This window comes from Pteronotus mesoamericanus, unplaced genomic scaffold, assembly GCF_021234165.1.
Source record: "Pteronotus mesoamericanus isolate MK-2021 breed Mesoamerican mustached bat unplaced genomic scaffold, CSHL_Meso_final contig_20, whole genome shotgun sequence".
In the NCBI taxonomy this organism is placed as follows: Eukaryota; Metazoa; Chordata; class Mammalia; order Chiroptera; family Mormoopidae; genus Pteronotus; species Pteronotus mesoamericanus.
Window position 1 is genome coordinate 92,918,302 of NW_026555085.1, and position 23,371 is coordinate 92,941,672.

General features: G+C 41.9%; 1 protein-coding gene and 1 pseudogene across 1 annotated transcript in view; both read left to right on the plus strand.

The window, feature by feature from the left end:
- Positions 1-2,016: 2,016 nt before the first annotated feature.
- The window catches only part of LOC129066940 (60S ribosomal protein L35a-like), a 40,514-nt pseudogene continuing 19,159 nt past the window's right edge, over positions 2,017-23,371 (plus strand).
- Positions 21,878-23,371, plus strand: part of SASH1 (SAM and SH3 domain containing 1) — a 209,595-nt gene continuing 208,101 nt past the window's right edge. The window contains exon 1 of the mRNA XM_054570086.1: positions 21,878-21,896. The gene's annotated coding sequence lies outside the window, so the exon portion shown is untranslated. The remainder of the gene's footprint in view (positions 21,897-23,371) is intronic.

A 23,371-nucleotide genomic window follows, 5' to 3' on the forward strand; every position in this document is an offset into this window, starting at 1 on the left:
GTTTTTAATTTCTTTTTTTAAAGATTTCATTTATTTACCTTAGACAAAAGGGAATGGAGGGAGAAAGAGAGGGAGAGAAACATTGATGTGAGAGAGAAGCATTAATTGGTTTCCACTCAAATGCCCCCAAGAGGGGCCCGAACCAGCAACCCAGGTGTGTGCCTTGACTGGGACTCGAATCAGTGACCTTTCACTTCGGACGATGCCCAACCAACCAAGCCCCTCTGGTCAGAGGCTGGTTTTTAATTTATGAACAAAATAATGTTTAAGAACCAACTGTTTTCTTTAATCCAAGATTAAATATAATATGTATATCTATTTGAATAATATAATGCTTTAAAATACTTAAAGAAGAGATTGGGGGATACTATTTTCATAATGTTCCTTTCAATTTTCATGAAATTTGAAGAATTTAATTTTCAACTATGAATTATTCATTAGAAAGGATTCCTATTTGAATCTAAATTATTTTAAAATATCAATTTATTATAATAACCATCTTATAGTTGCCTCCCCCTTCCCCTTAAGAATATAGTCTATACATTTGATATATAAAATATAACATTAATCAATTTCTTGTGTGCCTTGTTTTGAATCTGCATAAGAGTAACGCTCCTAAAATGGCTTTATAAGTATTAATATGTTGTCCAAAATTTCTATCTGACAAAAGACAGGCAATGGTAAATCCCTAGAGAGAATACCATGCTTCCATCTCTGTATTTCATACAAACTCAGATCTCAGTGGAGGGAATGGAGTGGTAGCCGCGCCACCTACATCTTCCCGAGTCAGAAGTATGTCATTTTAACATTTCCTTTCTATTATCATGTGTTGGTTTCTCATGTCCTTGCCTTCCTCCCACTTATAAAACATGTGCCTGTCTGCCTAGGAGAAAGGAGAGGTGATCAGAACAGTTCAAGTACCAAATGGAAATGAAAACTGAGCAATTCCAGTAAATGGAAGCAGAGCACATCATGAAAGCTAAACCCGGGAGAAGAGAGAGGATCAGATGCATCTCACAGTTGTAGGGAAGGCTTTCTAGATACAAGTGGCAGAAGCAAATTGCCTGTCAAGGGATTCACTTCATAACGAGGTCAGCCATGTAGAACAGCGCCGCGCCGGGAAGACACTGCTGCTGGCCCCAGTCTTTGGGGCTCCGATCAGGCTGCAGGAATGACAGTCCCGGGCTCCCCAGCAACAGCACATCCCTGGGGGGTGCGGGGACAGACAGCAGGGTAAATGCACCGGCCAGCCCTTCATGCTGCCACTGCCAAACCATCAGTCAAAAAAGCAATGGGGATGGGGACAGGAGGGGCGGGGGCCAAAGTCAGACACAGGGGCAGGGTGTAGGTGGAAAGGAAATGGGGAAGAAGAGCTCCCATTTATCTTCGGCATCCGTCTGTCATCCGTGGCTAAGAGTTGAGGCATAGACAACGAGCAAAAGGACAGAGGATTGAATAATTCTATGTCATGACTGTGCTTGTCCCATTTTTCCCCTCGGCTGGGTCCTCTCAGATGCCCACAAAAACACTACACACTTCTCCAAGCACATGCCTGCACACACACTCACACACATCCCCCAGTGATTTACTTGTGCCTGTGCATCTCTGTGCTTAAAATAGAAACAAGAGCAGGGAGGCCGCATCGTGGCCAGTGTACTGACCTTCTTTCTCACCACTTAACTCCTATATAAGAGCAATCTTCCCAGACAGCAAGGCAGTATCACTCTCAGAGCCAAGATCAATTCAAAACCCACTCCCTCTCAGAGGGCCGAACCTGCTTTTCCTCCTTGAGCCACTGTTCTATCCCTGATGGGTGACTCCACATTAAGAATACAGGCAAGCGCAGCACCATGGCGCTGATGGTCCTTTTGGGAAATTTTGAAGCCAGTTCTCAGTGGCCAGGCTTCCACACTGGCTTGGCAGTGCCAACTTAGGACACTAGCTTAACTGCAGGACTCGCAGTGGCAAGCTTTAAGGAATATCTGGCGTCAAGTCACATTGATCCCAGAGATCACGATGAATAACAAAAAGCTCAGTGAGTGGGGGTTTCAAGCTTGGAAAAAGGAGATGCCAGGGGTGTATAACCAGGTAAATATCCATCTTTGTAGAAAAACACCATGATGTTAGGACAGGCACTTTAGGGAGATGCAATGGAGACATGAATTTGGAAAGACAATCCTGAAGAAGTTGGCAGAGAAGATGATCAGAACCAATAGAAATCATTGCAGGGTGCCCTGGGACAAACTCCTTGGCAGAATCATCTTTGACTCCTTCGGGGCGCCTGGCACAGGGCTGGTGCCCAAGAAAAACCTGATGAGTCAATGAATGACTGTGTGGTGGCTGACACTTTCACTGAAAAAAAAAAAAAAAAACAACCCAGAAGGTTGCAGGATGAGTTTCACATTCTTAAAAAGCCCGTTCCTGCCTTTTGAGAGCCCAGCCTTCTTGCATTCTTTAGGCGTGTTTTCTAAACCTGTGTCCTGGGGAAGCAGAAGGCAGCTCTCAGGTTCACTGAGCTAGAACAGCCGTCTGATACCGACAGACCTGGGCCCATTGAAAGACTTATGCACTTGGCAGGAACACCACCTTGGGTTCAGACAGAAAGCGCATCTGTGCCTCGTTGATAATGTAATAACCCACATTACATTTTTGGCCGAGAGCACCTGTGCACAGCCCAGAACGCCAGCCCAGGGCAACCATTCTGATGGAGGTGATATTAACAGCTCTCATTAAAACCGATGACTATAGCCATGCCCAGGAGCGCGGCGGCAGTGAGGCGTCTGTCGGCATTTCCGTGACAAGCCTTTATTTTTGGAGTTCATAACTCAACCATAGAAATGTGTTTTGCATTGAACTGAAACCTGAAAAGAAAACTATCATGGGGTAAGGAGAGTTTGCCTTCTAGAGCTGTGAAAGTCTGTAAGTTGTCCACCACATCTGTGCATGTTCAACTCTGCATTATACGGAGCGTGACTGTTTCCCTGCCCCTGTCTGGACAATGGAAACAGAGGCTGCATGAGGATGGAGGATCTACTTCTGAGCTGGCACAGGGAGTGCCTTAACTTGTATGTATATCAGGTATGCTAAGAGTCCTATTAGGCAGGGCGGTGACACCGGTATGCCAGTCAATTATCCTAGGTGTGCGCCTATGCATTTTGTTTGTGCTTGTCCAATGAACAAAAGCTCACATGCCTAGTGCTCCACCTGGGACTCAGTGAGATCACACCTTGGCTGGACCTTGCTCCCTTTCATCACATCACCTTTTTCTGATGAAAGAGACACCTGAAGACATGGACTTCATGGACAGTGATTTGAAAGAACTGTTATCTTTTATTTTGACAAAAAGGATTGGGAAATGCATTCCTGTCCTCAGCTAGGCAGGTTAGAGCTTGATGATCTACCTATCTATAATGTAGATATACCAGTATATTTAGAATGTAGATGAACTACTGGTCTTCAAAAATATGGAGGATTAGGTCCATGGAAGATTGTTTTAAAAATACACAGATTAGCCCTGGCTGGTGTGGCTCAGTGGATTGAGTGCTGGCCTGCAAACTGAAAGGTCACTGGTTCAATTCCCAGCCAGACATATGCCTTGGTTGTGGGCCAGGTCCCTAGTTGGGGGTATGCAAGAGGCAACCAACCGATGTTTCTCTCACACATCATTGTTACACAGATTATTTAATGGCTTCTGCTTTTCTACCAAATTTTGCTTGGGAAGAGAAAAAGCATCATTGTCTTCAATACCCTTTCTTCACACATGATAGGATTTATGTTAAGGCACAAATCAGATCGTGCTACTTCTCTGTTTCAGATTCTTCAATGGCTTCCTAATGGACTTAAAAACTATGCTTTTTACCACCCCCAAAAAAGGCTGTGCCTGGGTCCCTGAAGAGCCTGTAGCCTCTTGTCATAGCCCATCTCCCATGCTTTAGACACTCCAATTATCCTTGACTTTTTCCAGCTTCTCAATTGCACCAACCTTCCCCCGCTACCTCAGAGCCTTTGTATTTACGAATCTCCGCCTGTAATGCTTTTCTTCAACCACACTTAGAATAGCTGGTCTCTTTATGTTCTCCTAGCTTAAATGTCATTTTCTCCTGACTACTTTATCGGAAGTGGATACCTCTCCAACAGTTAGAATCTTAGCACAGCTGTTGTTTTAGTAATCTCTTCATGAGCGTGTCCTTTGTCTGTGTGCCAACTAGAACGTATGCTTCATGAAGGTAGAGACCTTTGTCTTCATTGGATTCCCAGTGTCCAGCCCATAGTAAGTGCTCAGTTGCTATTTGTTAAATAAATCAAGACGCATATAAGATGGTGCATAGTTTAAGTTCCTGTTTGTTGACCCAGTAGCCTTAATCCCTTTGTAGTATAAATAAAAGAAAAATTTCTCCTTAATTTTTACATAACCTCACACTTTGCAGGAAGGATTCAATCTTCAAAATTGAGGAGACAAATAAATTCTGTTCTTTTCCATCTTTTTTTCCTCTTCATAGTATCATAAAATAGCACTTAATTTCTATGGTTTATATAACTAAATAGATCTTGCACTTCTAGGAATCAGATTCTTACCCTCATTTACTTTGAGCTCTGGGTACTGAAATAATAAAAATAAATTCTGTCCACGTAAAGGAGTAAGTGTACAGACAGTGTCACCTATTAATATTTTAATGTTTTTCCTGCACTATTTGGTGGTTAATTATGATCAAAATCATAATTAATGATCATGAAAGTTAAATAAGTTTAATGATGATGAGGGTGGTGGTGATGATGTCTAGAATTATTTATTTATTCTGTACCAGGCTCTGTACAAAACATTTGATTTATAAATAAAATATAATATATAAATAAATAAAATACAAATACGGTTTATTGCCCAGTATTGAGGATAATATATCTCATTTATATAGGAACAATAATAATGTTTATAAGAACAATAGCAACAACAATGGACATAGCCAAGAAAAATAAAAGTCAGTACTTTGGAAACCTTAGAAAACTATATATTGAGAATATTGATTAATGTTCCAACTGGGCCTGATTCTCTCAGAGCATTAAGCCATATCCTGGACGTGACTGGCTCAAGACCCCACAGCTAATAAAAAGCATTTGGGATGCAGGTCCAAGCCTTCTGATGCCAAACCAGTCCACTGTGACTATGTCTGGGAAGGCAGGATTAACCTTAGGCACAGACAACCAGGTAGTTAAGAATTAACTTATGATTATCCATCTTAACTCCTCAAATGCTAGGTACTCATAGTTTTGAATGGCTGGCTCTAGAAGTTTCTTAAAAGATTCAATCCCTATATTAGAAGTGGCAATACAATTCAGAAAAGTTGTAATTGTCCCTAATAACTTTCTCTTAATTGCTTTATCAGATTCTTTCCTCTCTGTCACTTGCTGAAATTTGATTGGCTATGAGGAAAATAAGAAGAGGTTTAGGTGGAATGTGAAGAGTATTACATGTGACCTCTGGCAAGTTACTCTCTAAGCCTCAGTTTTCTTACCTGTAAAATGGAAAAATAACCCACGTTAAAGGGTCTTCGAGACAATTAAGATAGCCCTTAACATAATGTGTAGAAAGTGTCCAATGTAAGCTGCTGCTGTGATTGTTATTAATATTATTATTCATAACAATTTTGATGTAAAAGAAGCTCCAGGCCACCAAAAAGTTTTGTCTTGCTAGTTTTACTTTTAAGGGGAGACTCTGAAAGCTGAAGACCTAGTAAGGAGCCAAAGAACACAGGTAAGGTAGCAGAGTAACTAAAACAAATCTGACCAATCCCATAATTCTGGTTAGAGTAGGACCTCCATCAAGCCACTTCACCCCTCTGTGTTTTGGTTGGCTTATCTATAAAAGATAACATCCACTCTTCCCACCACAACAGGTTGCCAAGGACCCAAATGAGACACGTGTACGTAAAAGCACTTTCAGCACCTTAACGGGAATGGTAGGTGTTGCTTTCCCACATGTTCCACTTAACCGACTGTTGTTTCAATCGCGTCAATGGGTCTCAACCCTGGCTGCCATTAGAGTCACCTGGAAGTGTCTAAAAATCCAGATGCTCAGGCCGCAGCCCAGACTAATAAAGTCAGAATCCCGAGTGATTCCAATATCCAGCCAAGGTTAAGTGTGAGGGACTAAAGTATTTCCCCAACTCGCCAGATGATAAAGAGCCCCAAAGGCCCATCCCACCTACAGCATCCGCTTTCCAGGGGAAGGGGCTGGGAGTCGGTATTTTCAACAAGCACCCCAGCTGCCTCTTCTCAGCAGGCAATTATGAGAACCGCTGTGTTGAATTATGGACTGAGAGTTGGAAGGGATATTGTTTAAAGTTTTCATATTTGATTCATCTCTCAACCATGTGAAACTTTAGGGATCCCATGAATGGACATGAATGTGTGTTAACTATGTGAACAAAGAGTAATACAAGTGTCAGCCCTTTCTTTTTGTGCAGGAAATGGTCCCCAGCTCTTTTGCAGTTCAGGACATCCTGCTGATGGAAAAGGCTGTCAGTGTTTTGAAACTTTTTTCTTGATCAAACAAGTTGGAATGCCAAGAAATGCATTGGAAAAAGAAATTTCTCATTTACAAATGTTTGAATATTAACGAAGTAAAATAATAAACTCAAGTTTGGTGTGCCCAATGGGAATGGGACCAACAACTAAATTTTTATGTATTCCCCTCCAGAAAGGATATATTGCAGAGCTCTCTAAAGCCTGCGTTATTACTTTTAGCTCTCATGGGAAAGTTAGGCAGATCAGGTTTAATGTAAATAACATACAGAGAAGCAACTATGAAACGTGGCAAATACGAAGGGGGAAAAATTCATTAACTGCTCATATCCAAGTTGTACATCTCGACTCGGCCCTGATTGGGCAGGGCGACAGATATTTCCACTCCTCCTCACTGTTTTGAAAGCAGCAAACTCTTCCAGAACCACTGGTCTATCAGTTCCCACCAAACATTCTAACATTATCTATGAAAAGTTAAGTCTCGCAAAATCCCATTTCCCCTGGGGCCGCATGCACTTGCCTAACCCAGTCGATTCTAAAGGCTGTCCTTTCTATTTCTTGCGCTCTGCGAGTCCGCCCTTTGTCTCAGCATTGTTTGAGCCATAAATACTGTCAGTATTTAGAAACTGTGTTTAATTCTAAGCTTGTTAAAAAACATAGATAATAGAAATAGATTTTAATAAATATATAGGTTTGGAACATGTGCATTTTCCTTCAGAATGGCTTTGTAAATTGTGCTCACTTCTGAACTTTGCCAGATAAGGCACTTGGGAATAATGATGCTGGATCCGGTCTGAATTTTATGTTTGGAAACTCTCTCAATTGCTCGATGTAATGAGTGCTTGTTTGAATGTGCATTTACCACGACCGTTCCTCAGCATCTCCTTTTGTTTTCGATACAGCGCTTTAACGGCGAGAGTCAGTGTAGCCTAACTTTTTGTGGTAAGAGTTAACACATTATTTCTGGATTTGGTTTTATTGGCGGCGGGGGTGGGGCGCAAGTCCTTAGGATTAATATGAGGTTGTATCATCGGTGCTTGGAGCGGGGTTCCGTGGAGAGGCTGGCAGGGTAACGGCGCTGCACGCGGCCCTCGCGGTGGCCCAGCGCGCACCGGCCCTTGGATGCGGGCCGCGGGCATTCCCAGGTGTGTGCCCTCCCGTCACCCAGCTTCTTTAGGTTTTCGTTTTTGCATTTCGTGTGCTTTGCTGAATCATTTGTGTTCTACGTTGTATGTTGGAGCAGGGGGAACAGAGAGATGGTAGGAAATTTTTTAACTAAAAAATATCGCTGCTGATCGCTTTTCCCCATGGTCAGCCCACCCCAACGCTCCTTCCTTCCAGCTCTCACACTCTTTAGCTGTGGGGTACCTTGCCTTGGCTCTGTGGGGTATGTGGGACGCATAGTGGAAGGCACGATGTAATTACCCAGTCTTTGATCAGAGGACGCCTGCTGTGTTAGCCTTCCAGGTCTGCTGTAACAAAGGACCACAGAAGGGTGGCTTCAATGACAGGAATGTATTGCCTCTCAGTTTTAGAGACTGGAAGTCCAAAAACAAGATGTCGCAGGGTTGGATCCTTCTGAGGGCTGTGAGGGAAGGTCTGTGCCGGCCCCCTCCTCATGGCCGTCTTTCTGTTCACACGCTGTTCCCCTTTTTTATAAGGACACCCGTCCCATTGGTGTAGTGCTCCCGCAATGGCCTCCTTTTAATTTAATTACCTACAGAGATCTAACTCCAAATAAGGTCACATGCCGAGGCACTGGGGTTAGGACTTCCATATGTAAATTTGGGAGGGGGACACAATTCACCCCAAATCACCAGTATTACACATGATTATTTTTTAAATGTTCATATTTTATCAAATCATAGCTGAGAAATTTAAATAGATTTGTGGGGGGAAACCCTTAATTATGATGATGGTCTTACAGTACTTCACTGGGTTATCTGAGCTCTTTTCTGAAGTTGGGTGGGTGTCTCCCACAGTTTTGAGAAAGAGCCCATTGCAGGTTAGCGGCAGATCTTGGCCGGATCTGCGGCTGTTACCTGACATACACCGAACTCCTGATGACACAGTCTTGCCGTCAGGGCTCCTGAGGGTCAAACTCTAACACAGAAGCTACATCCCATGGAGCAGATCTTCTCCCTTAATTATTGGGCAAGTAACAGGAGGGAGAGAGAGCCTCATTGTATAGACAAGGAAACAGAGGCCTAGAAAAGAGAAATGAAGCGGCCAAGGCTAACCAGTAGCAGCCCTGGAAATGGTATTTGGATGCCCCAACTCATAATTCCCTGTTCTTTCCCCATGCCCTACTATCTGTCCTCCACACCAGTGTCGCCTATGAGACCCCATCTATTGAAACTGCCCACTTGCGGCCACTGTGGAAAACAGTTTGGACTTTCCTCAAAAAGCTAAAAATGGAACTGCCTTTTGATCCAGCAATTTCACTGCTGGGATTATACCTTAAGAATCCCAAAACACCAATTCAAAAGAACCTATGCACCCCAAGGTTCATAGCAGCCAATTTACAATAGCAAAGTGCCAGAAGCAACCTAAGTGCCCATCAATAAATGAGTGGATCAAAAAGCTTTAACATTTACACAATGGAATACTACGCAGCAGAAAGAAAGAAAGAGCTACTACCCTTTGCGACAGCATGGATGGAACTAGAGAACATTATGCTAAGTGAAATAAGCCAGGGGGCGAAAGACAAATACCATATGATTCACCTATAAGTAGAACCTAGTCAACAAAACAAGCAAGAAAAATATAACCAGCAACATTGAAAGAAAATCAAACTGGCAGTAACAAGAGGAGACGAGGGGAGGGGAGAGGGTAACGGGGAAAAGAAGGGGAAGGGTCAAATCAAGGAACATGTACAATTGACCCATGAACAAAGCCAAAGTGGGGAAGGATTGGGGGTGGGAAGTGCGGGTGGGTGGGCAGGGGAAAGTGGTGGCAGGAAAATAGAGACAAATGTATTTGAACAATAAAAAAAATTTTTTTAAAAACTGCCCACTGCTCACTGACAACATCTTACTGTGCTTACCCCACTTAATTAAAAAAAGGGGAAAAAATTTCAACTAGTCCTAAAAAACTTGCCAAGTACATTATTAATGCCTATGAGCAGGCTGTAATTCTTTATGGAGTATGCTTTTGGTAGTAATTGTTATCTAAGGAGTCTATCAAACAAAAATAAAAATATGTAAACATATATGTGTTTATAATTTGTATAAAATAGTAGGTTCCTTCACCCTTCGGATCCAACGTTTTAGCTAAAACTTGCCTTATTGGTCATAATTATAAAATATATGCTTTAAGAAGGAGAAAAAGTGTTGTCTGAGATGTCCAGCTAACGGCAGTTCATGATTACCCTTGAAGAGAAAGAAAAAAAAGCTGTTTGCCCTCTGTTCTACCAGGTCTTGGTTAATGCAGTAGAACAGATGCTTGAGGTTTGGGTGTCAGAAAGCACTGACCCATTTCAGCCACTTTACAAATAAAGAACCTGTGGCCCTGGGCAGTGGCACACCCAGAGCCACTCAGTTAAAGAGATCAGGGGACAGAGAGGTCCCTTTTTGTCCCACCCATACTCTTAACATCCCTTTTAATGCTGCCAGTGGTTATTCAGCACATGTGTAAGTACTGCAAGTTTAATCTGGCTTTCGCATTAAGATAAGAGAAACAGCAGCCCTAGTATTCTTTGGTGGGTGACGCAATGCTTTCCCATGTCACACAGCACTGTTGTCACATTTATAATATTAATTTTAAAGAATTGACTGTGTTTTCTAAATATATAATTTAATGTGACTATTCTGTGATTCTTTACTAAGGTTACTCATACCTAAATTTATCTGTGTGAGCTTTATGGGGAAATATCATGCACACTAACTTTTAATATTTTAAAGTTCTATATAAAAGTTTTTAATCAAAAGGGAAGTTTTACTTGCAAATCTTAAAATTTTTCCTTAAGGGTTCTTACAAGTTAGTGGGCTTTTTTAATCTCTTTTCAGTGTTATTAAATTGAGTTAATCTATATTACACCCGAACTATGTTTTTTGGGCCTAAAATCCTGCCCAAGAAGCCAGCCCTACACAGTGGTCTCAGAGCAGAGAAGATACAGGATGTTCTTGCCTGGTGAATGCTAATTCTAGAGCGTTAAACTTGGGTTAAATTGATTTCTGGATGTTTCTCTGTGGAAGTCTTGGAATAGTCCTCCCCTTCCTCTTTTTGAGCCAAGAAAACTCTGAACCAGAACAATTCAATTTCAATTTATGGAAAAGCTATATGCTGCAAACACAGTGCTAAGATAGTTGGGGGGTGGGGGGTGTGGACGGGGGCCAGGGACGTCATGATCACTTTTGTATGTTACTAAAAACATCTGAATTTCTATGTAAACGCTCTGAGATGAATTTACAAGCTCTGTTTCTGAGGAGGATTTGCAAGCTTTGTTTTAAAGTCTGAGAACCTCGAGAGCAAAGCCTGCTTTTGTGCCATAGTCATTGTGTTATATGTGAAGCATTTGGAAGGAGCCCCAAGCAGGCCTCAGGAAGCAGTTACTTATCATCCTGAGGGCGATTTGTTTTAAAGTTGATAATCCCTAGGGCTACAAGAGTGTCCCACATCTGCCCTGAATTGAAAACAGATTCCCATTAAGAGCCTTACATCAGTGCTGCGGATTCATTCGATCTGAGTCAGAAAGGAAGTCAGAGAACATTCGAACATATGGCCTGATAGCAACACGGCAGCCCCTTCATGGAGGATCAAGACTGCAGGGTATGTAGGCTGTTCATTTTCGAATTTTTAGACTGTTTTTCTGTAAGGAAATGTCTTTCTGCTATTGAGGCAGAAATATTCGGGAGAGGACAACTGTGGCTAACAGGTAGAAGTAACCGGTCAGTCTCTGGGCTTCTCAGTGCTACCAATGAATTGATCGGCGTGCCAGGAGGCTAGCAAGCCTCCGCTGCTTTAAAATTTCTCAGCCAGGTTTGCCATTTTTGTGACTTATCATTTATATACGATAGAGTCACATAATTATGTAGATATTTATATAAAAATTCCCCCCTGCCAAGACTCTAAAATGGTTTTATAAGCCAAGAAAAGTTTTTACTGTTACAAAGCCAGAGCTTTCCACTCTCCGCTTATCTATGAAATTATTTAAGAATATCTCCACACATGCTAAGAATGAAGGATGTAACTATGTGCTTCATCAAATAAGCCTCAGGGGACCGGGACCATCTGATTAACTATTTAGCATTTAATATCCTACTGAAGTTCTCTTAGCTTGCTGAACAACTTTGTTTCATCTTCTCTGTTGAAGCTGTATATTATAGAGTGTGCAGTTCTCTTTCTTTTTCATTGAGAAGGATATTAGGTTTGTTCATTAAAGATGATTAGATAAGAGAAGGGTACAGTGGTTATGAACGAAGGTCTGAGGTCCAGCAGCTTGAGGCGTGGAGGCTGAGCCCACAGCCTGGCTCCCAGGGTCCTTCTGGCTCCTGGTTCGGTTCTGGACCAGGCTTTGGGGAGTGAAGGCCTTTTGGGTTACATCCAGAAGTCCATTCTACTCACCATCTCTCTGAGAAACTGAGGAAACTTAATACTGAATAAAAATCTTTGTGGAATGAAAACAGAAATAGGAAACCTAGAAGAAATGTCTGTTTGAACATCTTGAGTTCATGAGCCCTGTCTGGCTGCATTTCCACTCACCTTCCCATTAAGGTTGACATGCAAAGTGAAGAACAGAGTGATGGGTAATTGAGAGAAAAGCGCTAGAGTGCCAGTCAGAGCAACTGTATATAAAGTGTGTGGTTCCATGGCCAGGGTGTTAATGAAGTAAAAAAAATCTGAAATAGGAGCCTCGAGAGGTCACAAGCACGCCCCACCCGCGCGTTCAGGAGGCTGAGGGAAGCCGGGGCCGGAGGAAGCGAGCGAGCACAGCTGGCCGCGCTCCCTTCCACGCGAGCAGCTGTGCTCATCCACACTGTTCCGACACCACAAAGCCTGTTCTTGTTACATGTGCTTCCCCTGGTTTCAGAAACAATACGTTCAGGACAGCCCAGTTGGCAGGTAAGATTTTCAGTCCAAATGCCAAAATACTGTTCCCTCTTGACTGGTTGCCCACAGTTCTTGAAAGAAGGAAGTTTTTTCAGATGCCAAAAATTGACTGCAAACTGTGTCATGGGACTATGCCCCCTTAATCCCAGGAAGACAGGGCTTCCTTTTAGAAAAGGAAGCACATTTGGGTTTTTGTGCTGGGGGATGCAAAATGATGTATTGATCAACTCAGACAGAAAGGGGAATTCTCAGGCTTAGAAACGTTGCTTCTGTCCTATCTAAGGAGACTGGCGAATGAGCCTTGAAATCTATAGGAACGGTTCCAGTTTAGACAGCTCCCTCTTTGGAAGATGATTGTGCATATATCTTAATTTAGCTAACCTTCTTAATCTCAACCCCAGAGGTGTGGGAAGAAACTAAAAACATGTTGCAGAGATTTTCAGGGTGAAATCTGTATCATAAATTTAACTACTGTTACCTCAAATAAAATTCATCTCCAAAAAGCTCTCAGCCACATTTTGAGCAACAAAATAATCAAATTTCCACTTAGGATGGTATCCTCTTTCCCTGCCCTGTATTTGAACATCAGGCATGTCCCTAAGAGCCTAGGCCACCATGCCAATTCACAGCTTTTGCTCTCCAGAAGCTTTGTAAACCATTGTTTGGAATTCAGAACACACTGTTCCTCAGAAACAAGGTTAGGCCCCCAGCTCAACTCCTGAATGCAAATTTATCTACAAATACAGAGAATCTGTGACAAGTTTCTGGAAACGGACAGAACGAACTTCTACCATTTTGTGTAATGGCACTCGCTGGAAAAGAAAGTTTACAGTGAATATTGATACTGCTTTTGAGAGCATTTTCAGTATCCTCGAGAATTAATTTTTGGCCTTGCATACCATTCCTTTCTTGACCTGTCCTAAGTGCTTCATCCCCTGCTGCTCTCTCAAACATTACTCTAGGTTAGAGTCCTAGCAAATTATTTGCTTGTACTCTTTTACTTGTGGTTTCTTTTGCCAAGAATGTCTTCTTCCACTTCTGATTCCTAGCAAGCTCTTCATCAGTTCAAACATTAACACAGTTAAAACTCGTCTGTGATACCTCAGACAAGCTCCCACCTGTCGCCCGCCCCCCTTGGCTACATACCCCTCTAAGAAAATTTTGCGCACAACTTCAGGTGGTTCCTTCACTGACCTTTTAAAGCGCCAAGTACCCTCATTTAAAATGTTTTTCCCCTAGGAAAATTTAGAAATCTTCCTTCCCACCTCTCCTGCATGACTATAACACCTCATAAGTACCACTATGTATTTTGTTCAACGCGTTATATTACAATTATTTATTTACATGTTGTCCCCTTTCCTAGACTGAGAACTCCTTAAAGACAGGGATTTCCTCATAACTTTTTTTTTTTTTGAGCAGCCAAAAAGTCATGGTTTATTATATTTGAAGAAATTTCATAATTAAACACAACCAAACTGTACAATTTACAATCACATTCTATTTGTAAACAGTTAAAAGCCACTGACTTCTTTTGCATCGTAGGACACAAACAGTTAGAATCAAGGCAATGAAATGATGGCAAATTCTGTACTGTTAAAATTTTTACCCTTGTTTAGCCTGTTCTTTGACTTAGCAAGCATTATAGTATCATTTTTGGGCAAAAAAGGGGGGAGGAGAGAAAGAAATTGTAAAAATGGTGTAACTCGTTACTTTGCAACAACATTTAAAATTCTCTATACAATGAATGATTCTGTAAGCCCAATATCTTGCTTACAGGATGCATAGTTACTGATTTCGGCTTTAAGGTACAACAGTTAAACATTAACACAGTCACGAGAGCAGAAACAAAGTCTGAAACATAGTGAATAGTTAATAAAAAGAACGACGGATAGATGTTTAGATGGATGACTGAATGGATGAATATGTGACTGGAAGGACAGATAAATGAGTGGAGAGATGATTGGATGGGTGGGTGGATGGATGGACGGTTGGATAGCTGAAGTGAGCGAGTGCCTGCTGGTGAAGAAGTTGCTTTATTTGCAGAAGGGAGAAGAGCTATATAGAAGTTTCTATGGAATTCTGAATGGGAGTTTTAAGGGCATAATATTGCTGGGATTTGGCCATTATTATTTTGCTTCCACCATTATGTAAGGGTAGTATTATAAGTAGTGGGAAGAGAATTGAGTTTGGAGTAAGAACTTCTCGGTTCTAACTCTTATCTCTCTACTCTCAGATGATGAGGTCATGGGAAAGTTATTTAGCTCTCTGTGTTTCTTTTCTTCATCTGTAAGATGGGAGTTACACATACCTTTGAGGAATTATTGTAAAGATAAAATAACAGTCCATCTAAAGGATGCAACCTAGTGCTTAACCCATACAAGGTGGAAGGTAAATGGCAGTAAAATATGAATCTAAATCAGATGTGCCAGGCTCAGCACTTTGAGACCAGGAGGAAGCTGGGCCTCGGACTCTCTCCCATCGCCACTTGCTCCCATGGCTCTGACGCAGCAGGTCAATACCAGGGCTTACCTTTTACCAGCCACTTCCTGTCTTGTGTGAGGAAAAAAAAAATAAACTTGGAAGGGTGCAAGAAAAGAAGAGTGTTCCAGAGGTGTGTGAATACACACAGTAAACAAATTCCCCAAAGTAGAATTCAGTAAGGGTGCCAGAGGAAGACGGAATTTTGGACATGCAAAAAATAAGGAGGTGGGGGTGATGAGAAAGCTGGTGGCAGGTAGCGGCAAAGGGAAAGGGAGAGAAAAGAGCTCACGTTGTTGGGAAATTGCACTTTCAGGATTATAAAAGGAGCAACTATTAATTTCCATATATATATGGAAATTATATATATATATATATATATATATATATATATATATATATTGTGAGTGCATTCTTGTGCATTTGTAATCCAAAAAGTGCCTTGCATAAAATTTCAAGTACTTCATATAAATAATTATGATAGTAATACACTCTTAACCAACACTTAATATACCACTTACCAGGGGCTGGGCACTGTTCTAAGCATTTTCCACGTATTAACTCATATTATCCTTACAACAACCCTGTAAGGTAGATACATAAAATCTTTATTTTACAGATGGGGAAAGAGAGCGCACAACTCGTCACATAACTGGGAAGGGTGGGAGCCGGTGTTTGTACCCCAACAGACTGGCCCCAGAGTTTGCACATGTCACGCAAGAATGTCCCTGCCTCTACGCGGATATACCCACAGCACCATAAAGTTCACTTTGGTGGATGTCCCTGTGGATACACTTTTCAAAATACAGTTGTAACACCTGAAAAATTAGAATGGTGGAATTTAATGGCATAAAGGGACATTTGGTTCATTATACCCAAACCAGCCAGCTGCCTATGCTGATAGTGTCCAAGGAAAGTCAGCCTCGGGGTCACTAGCCAGAGTTCCTGGGAACAGACTCAGGGCGGGGGCCAGAGACCTTAGCCACCCACATAGCACTGCAGTGGCATGAGGACATCATCCATTGTTCCAGATAAATTCCATGGAATTCTAAAGAAGTCCCTTCTGAAAGTTTGTAGACATTATTATGTGGACACACCCATCGGTTTCCAAACATGAAAACAGAGACAGTTGTACTTTGTTTTTTTTTAAAGAATCATCAATTATTTACCTTCTCTTAACAAAGCAAAAAATGTGCAGTCTTGGAGCACTCTGCTGATGTTTCCTAGATTGGCTTTGACAGGTTCATATGTTCTAAAACAATTCTATTACTCTGATGCCTATCCCTAAACTACACCTCTCCCTCGAATTCCTCTGAGAAATTTAATTGTATTTTCTCTAACTAGTTGACATATTTAACAAATTTCAAAAATTCTGACACAAGGATGTGTTAGGCAGCTAGAAAAAATGTAAATTCTCATATTTTTCTACCTGTTTGAATTATTATAAGCATTTCTATAATTAATACAATCACTGTGCAAGTGCTACAAAGTTATCTCACTCTCTGGCTACTTTAGTCATTCCTATTTTAAGCCATTCCCATGCCCCACTGATATGTAAGGGCATGGTTTTTTGAATGACCAGTAGGTAGGCTTGTTGGAGAAGCTGCCAGAAGTTTTGCCTGCCTCCAGCACTTCTACTCAATGACCCACCTAAGTTCATACCTTGACTCCAGAAAACAGGAAAAATAGCATTTGACACCAAGAATCATAAAAATTAGGAGCCCCAATCTCCTCCTCCTTGGAGAGCAGTGGAGGGAGAGGAAAGAAAAGAGGAAGAGAGGGTAGTAATTGAATTGCCTAGGTCTTTGTCTCCTCTTCTTTTCTTTTCTTTTCTTTTCTTTCTTTTTTTTTTTTTTTTTTTTTTGTCTCACTACAGCCTGACTGGAGAATATCTTACCCGAAAACCCGTTTGTGTAAAATTCAATCCCCTTTGGAGCATTTTTGCATCTGTTCAGGTGCCTTGGAAATAAACATTAAATTAAATTAAATTTTAATTTAATTTCAACTCTGAATAAAAGGCTTTATATAAATGGACTAAAAAGAACTTAACTATCCAAAAGTAGGTCAAATAGAAAAAGGCCTTTTCAAGCATCCAAAACAATCCCATCATTTAAAAAAAAATTCTGCAAGTTCAATAAATAAATACCTACTAGAAATACAAAATTGAGTTAGCTGTGCCCTTAAAGGAAGTTGTTTCTTTTAATCATTAAACTGCTCAAAAATGCCAAGAAAATATAGGTCACTAAAATGAAGTCCAGATTCTCAAACAGAGGTTGAATTTAAGCAAACTCTTCACTAGGCAAATGAATGTTTTCTAAAACTGGTTTTAGGCCAACTAGCTCCCTGGCAGTGCTATTGTGAAGATGAGACTTAATGAATATAAATCTCCCCGTCCAATAGCACACAGTGGACACTCACTAATATTTTGTCGAGTGAATGCTAAATAATTCTGCACTAACTCAGCCAAGCCAACTCAGCTATTTCCTTCCATCCTAGCTATACCTCGTCATGGGTTATTTCACACATTGCAGACTAACAACACTTCCTGGAAAGAACAAACCCCTAGAAAACAAAAAAAGTCCCAAATTTCCAAGATTTGCTTCCTAACCTTTTGCAGAAAGGTAATATTAGAGTTATGACTGAGTTGCTCTGAGGATTAAATAAGATCACATTCAGTCATTGATTCTTATAAAAAATATTGTGTGCTTTCAGTGTGGTGAGCATGGTTCTCGTGCTTAGGAGATGGGGGTGAACAAGGCAGAGGAGGGCTGTGCCTCCACGGAACCTACAGTCTCCCACAAGGCACTCAGTGTGAAAGCTCTGCAGTCACCTAGCACTGAACACGTCCCTCAGGTTGGGCAGCATGGGCCCTGGACATCAAACTGATGCCCGCTTGAATCCAGGCTCCACATCTTGCCAGCTGACTTTCTTGGGAAAAGTGTCTGAGCCACAGTCCCTGTGTGTAAAATGAGTATAATAATCTCTACCTTGCAGGGATTTGTTGAAGATGAAACAAGTGTTAAGCACAGTGTCTGACATATAGTGGGTCCTCAATAAATGGTATCCCTTTATTACTTCAGTGAAGAAATAGATCAAAAGAGGGTCAAAGAAGAAGAACATCTTGGAATAAAGAGTTGAGCAGCAGTTGCTTCCTCTGAGCACGTTCTACAAAAGAGGTACCTTTTCTCCTCTTGTGTAGCGTAGTGACCAAGTAGAGAGTTGAAAGTGAACGGAACATAGGAGAAGTGTGACATCTCGTTATACATAGCAGATTGAACATATGCTCTGTGTCCCCACTCCCTCCTCAAATCCCTGTAAAATGGAAAGATGGGAAAAATAAAACTACAAGAACAATATGATGGAAGTGGGGGGGGGTGTCTGAGTGGGTGGGTGAACAACAGAAATGAGAAATGCCAATGAAAGTTGGGAAGGTTGAACACAGATTGAGGGAAACAGTAGCAACTGAATACTAGTCTACAATGGAGAAAACTGAAAATCAGTTACATGGGGTGTGGGGTCTGGAAAATACCTGTAAAAACAAGCTCATTGGAGTCACTCATCCTAGGAAGGCTCTAGGAAAGGAGACAGGGTACCCACCCTCCGCGAGGGCAGGGGCAGGGACCGGCTGAACACAGGGGGATGGTTTAAAAGTCTGTATGGAGAGTCATCAGAACTCCAGTTTCCCCCTCCCCTTCACCCCCAAAGTCTGTCTGGGCAGCCAAGAAGCAGAGCTAGCTCCCTCCCGATCACAGCAGAAGGCTGGAGAAGCTGAACCAGAAATGCTCTGGTCTTGGCAAGAGCTGAGGAAAGGGTTCAGGGGCTAGCCTGAAATCAGGGGAACTATGTGAAAATCTCCATACTGAAAGGCAAGGCTTCCCAGTTACCTTCCCAAACGCAGCTCCCAGAATGCTGGCCGTAAGGGTTTCACACAGCTTCTCCCCACCCCAACCACCACCACTGGAAAGAGAGTTGGGAGGATTGCTCCGTGTTGAAAAAGACCTGCCCAACCGTGAAGATCTACAAATACTGACACTTGAGGATCCCCTACAAGACGCTGAGCCCTCTGCCAGATCAGTCACAGTGAGGCCTACCAGGGCTTACAGGCTGATTTCTGATGCCTCTGTCTTAAGTAAGAAGAAAGGATCATCAGACAGTAGGAGAAAGCTATGCACGTGAAAGACATACCTACGCGGATGAGTGGGGAAAAGAAATTCAGAGGCAGCCCAGACAATGCAGGGGCCAGAACTGCATCCAAAATAGACAATGAATATTCTCTGGGAGACGAGGGAAACAAAACGAAAAACATCCAATAAACAAGGAATATCTCGATAACAGAAATGATCTATGGAAGGCTTAGAAAATAAAGTTAAGGAAATCTGTCAGAACCAGCTAGGAGACAGGACAGAGTCAGTTTCTCTCTGGAAATTAGATGACCAGTTCAATAGATCAAATGTCCAAATAATAAAAGTTCTAGAAAGAAAGAACTGGAAAACACAGAGTGGAAGAAATCAATGAAAGAATATAAAAATTTCCAAGAAGCGAAAGACATGAGTTTCCTGGTTAGAAAGACCCACCTAGTACCCGGCAGAGAGAATAAGGCACATCACTGTGCCATCTCAGAATGCTGGAATAAATTGAATAGCCTAAAAGCTGCCAGGAAGAAAGAAAGGTCACATCAGGAGTCTGGATGGCACTGACTTCTCAGCAGGAACACTGGAAGCCAGGGAACAACAACTTCCAAATGCTGAGGTGCAAATGAGTTCTGACCTAGAAACTGCCGCGTGTGGCGGTACACAACGAGTATATAAGGGATCAAAACATGTGCATCACATACGTGGCTTCCCAGCAAGCTCTGGGAAGACATGCTCCATCAAAATGAGGGAAGAAGCAAAGTGCAACCAACCCAGAATGGGGCTCCAGATGGAACATACCCGAAAAAGAAAGACATGAAACTGATCGACATATGGATGGGTTCTACCATATTGCCAGGTGTTTTATATTCTGCCAAAGAGTTTGGAGCAAAATAATGGACCGGTACATAGAAAAAGAAGCAAATTTTTAAAAAAAGAAAACTCTAAGGAAAGAAAAGTAACTAATGAAAGAAGAAATGTGGTTATAGTGCACAGTATGACTCAGCTGTGGCCAATGTTTATTTAGTTACAACAATGGGAGCACAGAACATTAATAGAATCATAAATTAGAATATAAATATGGTGGCCATGGAAATGCACAAGTCAGCCCTCCCTTCCAAGGCCAACCTGCTGTGGGGAGTGTATGCCACTCCAGGGACCACTGCTGTTTTCACAGATGAGGGTCCTGCTCTGGGACTCCCAGCCAATGGCTGAGCTCTGCAAGGGGAGTAGAGAAGATCTTTGCTGCCCAATGCAGGTCTTCTCCAATGGGCAGTCATTACTCTGGGTCTCTTCCTCAGCCTGGCCTTGAACTTCCCAGAACTATCCTGCAGTCTATGGCCCTTCCTTCCCCACCTCCCTTCCTTGCCCTCCTCCTTCACAGTGTCATATCGGCCCTGGAGCTGCCCCTTCGTCCTGCACTGGCATCTGCCGCCCCAGACCTTGTCCATGTCTCATTCTGCCTGGGTTTCTGCTTCTCACAGGAACCGAACTAACATGACCATTATACTGGGAGGTTCGAGGAAGGAAAACTGGGGTGGGGGTGGGAGCAAGATGGAATGATAAATCATCATCTTTCATTTTAGAAAGCTAATGCATAATGTCTGCATGTCTACAATGGGTGGGGGGTAGGGAGAAACACAAGAAATAGAAGAACAAGCACATGATTTAGAAATGGGGAAGCCAATGCCAGAAACAAATGAAATAACTAGAAGAGCTAAGAGTGGTTGTTCCATAAAAGGAAGGGTGAAGAGGGAACTCTTGGAGGAGGGGGCAGGGAGTAATGTTTTGAGTACTATTTGACGTGAGAACTTCTGCTTACTAAGTTCTGCCTAATATTAGTATGATAAAAAGCATTAGATACAGGTATGCTTTTTATCAAACATAGATACATATATCAAACATAGGTATATCAAACTTCGATATACATATACTATTTCAAAAAAGTTTAAATATATATTTTAAAATATGTAAAGATATATATCAAATATAAAATCAAACACCTTTAAATATGTTTTAAATATATAAATACATATTTTAAATATTTTATATGCTTTAAATATGTATTTTTAAATATATATATAAAGACATACATAATATATACACTTAAGGGCGCTTGACCAAGACTGTGGTGAGGACTGGGACAAGATGCCTTTTCCTGGGGTGTGCGCTCCCCAGTCTACAGCCAAACCCTGGCCTCTCCCCAGCTCACCTCTCCCTGTTGTTAAAACCTGGTACAGCCTCTGCTTCTAAATACAGCTCATTTTTCTGCAAAGAGGACACAGCTATAGGTATATCCAGACAGCAACGGGAGACAGGGAAGGGCACCCATGTATCCCAAGATTCCAAAAAGATCCAAACCAACTGCTTCCCCACTTTATCTGGGACCCCACTCTGCAAGGCTTCCGTGTCCTAACAGCTAAGCCCAGCTTTACTTCTTCCTTATTCTGAGACATCAGCAGCCGGTTCCACTGGTCCAATGCTTTCCTCCTGCATGACTGGCCAGACTGAATAAGGAGGAGGGGACATCCAGAAGAAAGAGATGATTGCAGAACAGCTCCTTCCTCTTCCTCACCCCCACCACCTGGCAGCTGTGGCTGCTGTCCTGCAGCCCCCCAGGCCAGTGTCAGCTGCCACAGAGGCCCCTGGACTCCTGCCACATACCTTCCGCCCCCGGAGCTCAGGCCGGGCAGAATGTAGCAGGGACACTGCAGGGAGGTGAGTGTGTGTGCGTGTGTGCTTTCGCTGGGCCCTCCTCATCTACATCTAGTCTTGGGATAGGTGAGGCAACACAGGAAACGCTGAATTGTTCAGAGGGGGAATTATTCTCTCTACATATATTTTTTGAAGTGCAGTAAACAGCTATGGCTGGTGTGGCTCAGTGGGTTGAGCGCCATTCTGCGAACTGAAGCATCACTGGTTTGATTCCAGGTCAGGCCACATGCCTGGGTGTAGGCCAGGCCACCAGTAGGGGCCTGCAAGAGACAGCTGATGGATGTTTGTTTTGCACATTGTTGTTCCTCTCCCTCTCTTTCTTTCTTCTTTCCCCTCTCTTTAGCAAGTAAATAAAATACTTTTTAAAAAATAATAAAGTGCAGTAAATAGTGAGTACCAGGATGGACCATGATGCTCAAAGACCCGGTGCGTCAGCTACAGAGTCTGTTAACAGCATTATCTACTCAGACTAAGGGACAAATATGACCTACCAGATTTTTAATGACAAGAACCAATAAGCAGACTATTTTTTATTAATTTTTCCATCACACAAAAGTAACGCACGCTCAATTGTATAAAATTAAAACTTGGAAACAAGTACAAAAGTAAAAATGGCACAACCCAGAGGGATGCACTATTTGCTGTGTTTTATTTCAGTCATTTTTTGCAGCCTTTTCCAGAGCTTTGAAATTTTATTTTATGCACAATTTCATATCCTGTTTTTCCACTTAAAATTTCATCAAATGCATTTCCTCATACTCTTAAGACTCTTTGTAATCAGCTTTTTTTGAAGTCTGTGTAATATTCCAGCTCACGGATGTGGCATAATTTGCCCAATCATTCTTCTTTGTTGGGCTCTTTAAATTATTTCAAGATTTTCAAATTAAAAATAATGTTGTGATGAACTTCTGGCATATAAATCTGTACTCATTTGAGATGATTTCCTCAGAATAGATTCCCAGAAATGGCGCTTCTCAGTCAAGTGGCATGAACATTTTTAAGGCTAAACAAATCTTCTTTTAGACAGACTGTGAAATTTTTTGTTTAATAATAGTCAGATTTCATAGGCAAAAATGTATAAAGCAACAAGTGAATGCCCATGGTCCAGCTTAAGAAAGAGTATTATTTCTACATCTAAAGCCACTCTGTACCTCTCTTCTATCACCTCTCCCTCCCTCACCTTCAGAGTTATCTGTTGTTCTGAATTGGTATTGTCACAGATTTTTTTGAGGAGCAGAATTTCAAGGACATAGGGTCTTTTTGTTAGAGAATAAAAAAGAACAAGAAAGGGGAGAGGGAGATAGAAGGAGAGAGAGATTAAGAGACAGAATGAGGTGAGAGGGAGAGGGAGAAGCAGAGGGAGATGGGAAGAGACAAGGGGAGAGAGAGAGAAAAGAGAGAGAGATCGAGACTGACTTGTTCGATCTGAGCCCTACTATCCTGGAGTAATTTTCTGCGGAAATAGGAGGTAAAAGTCA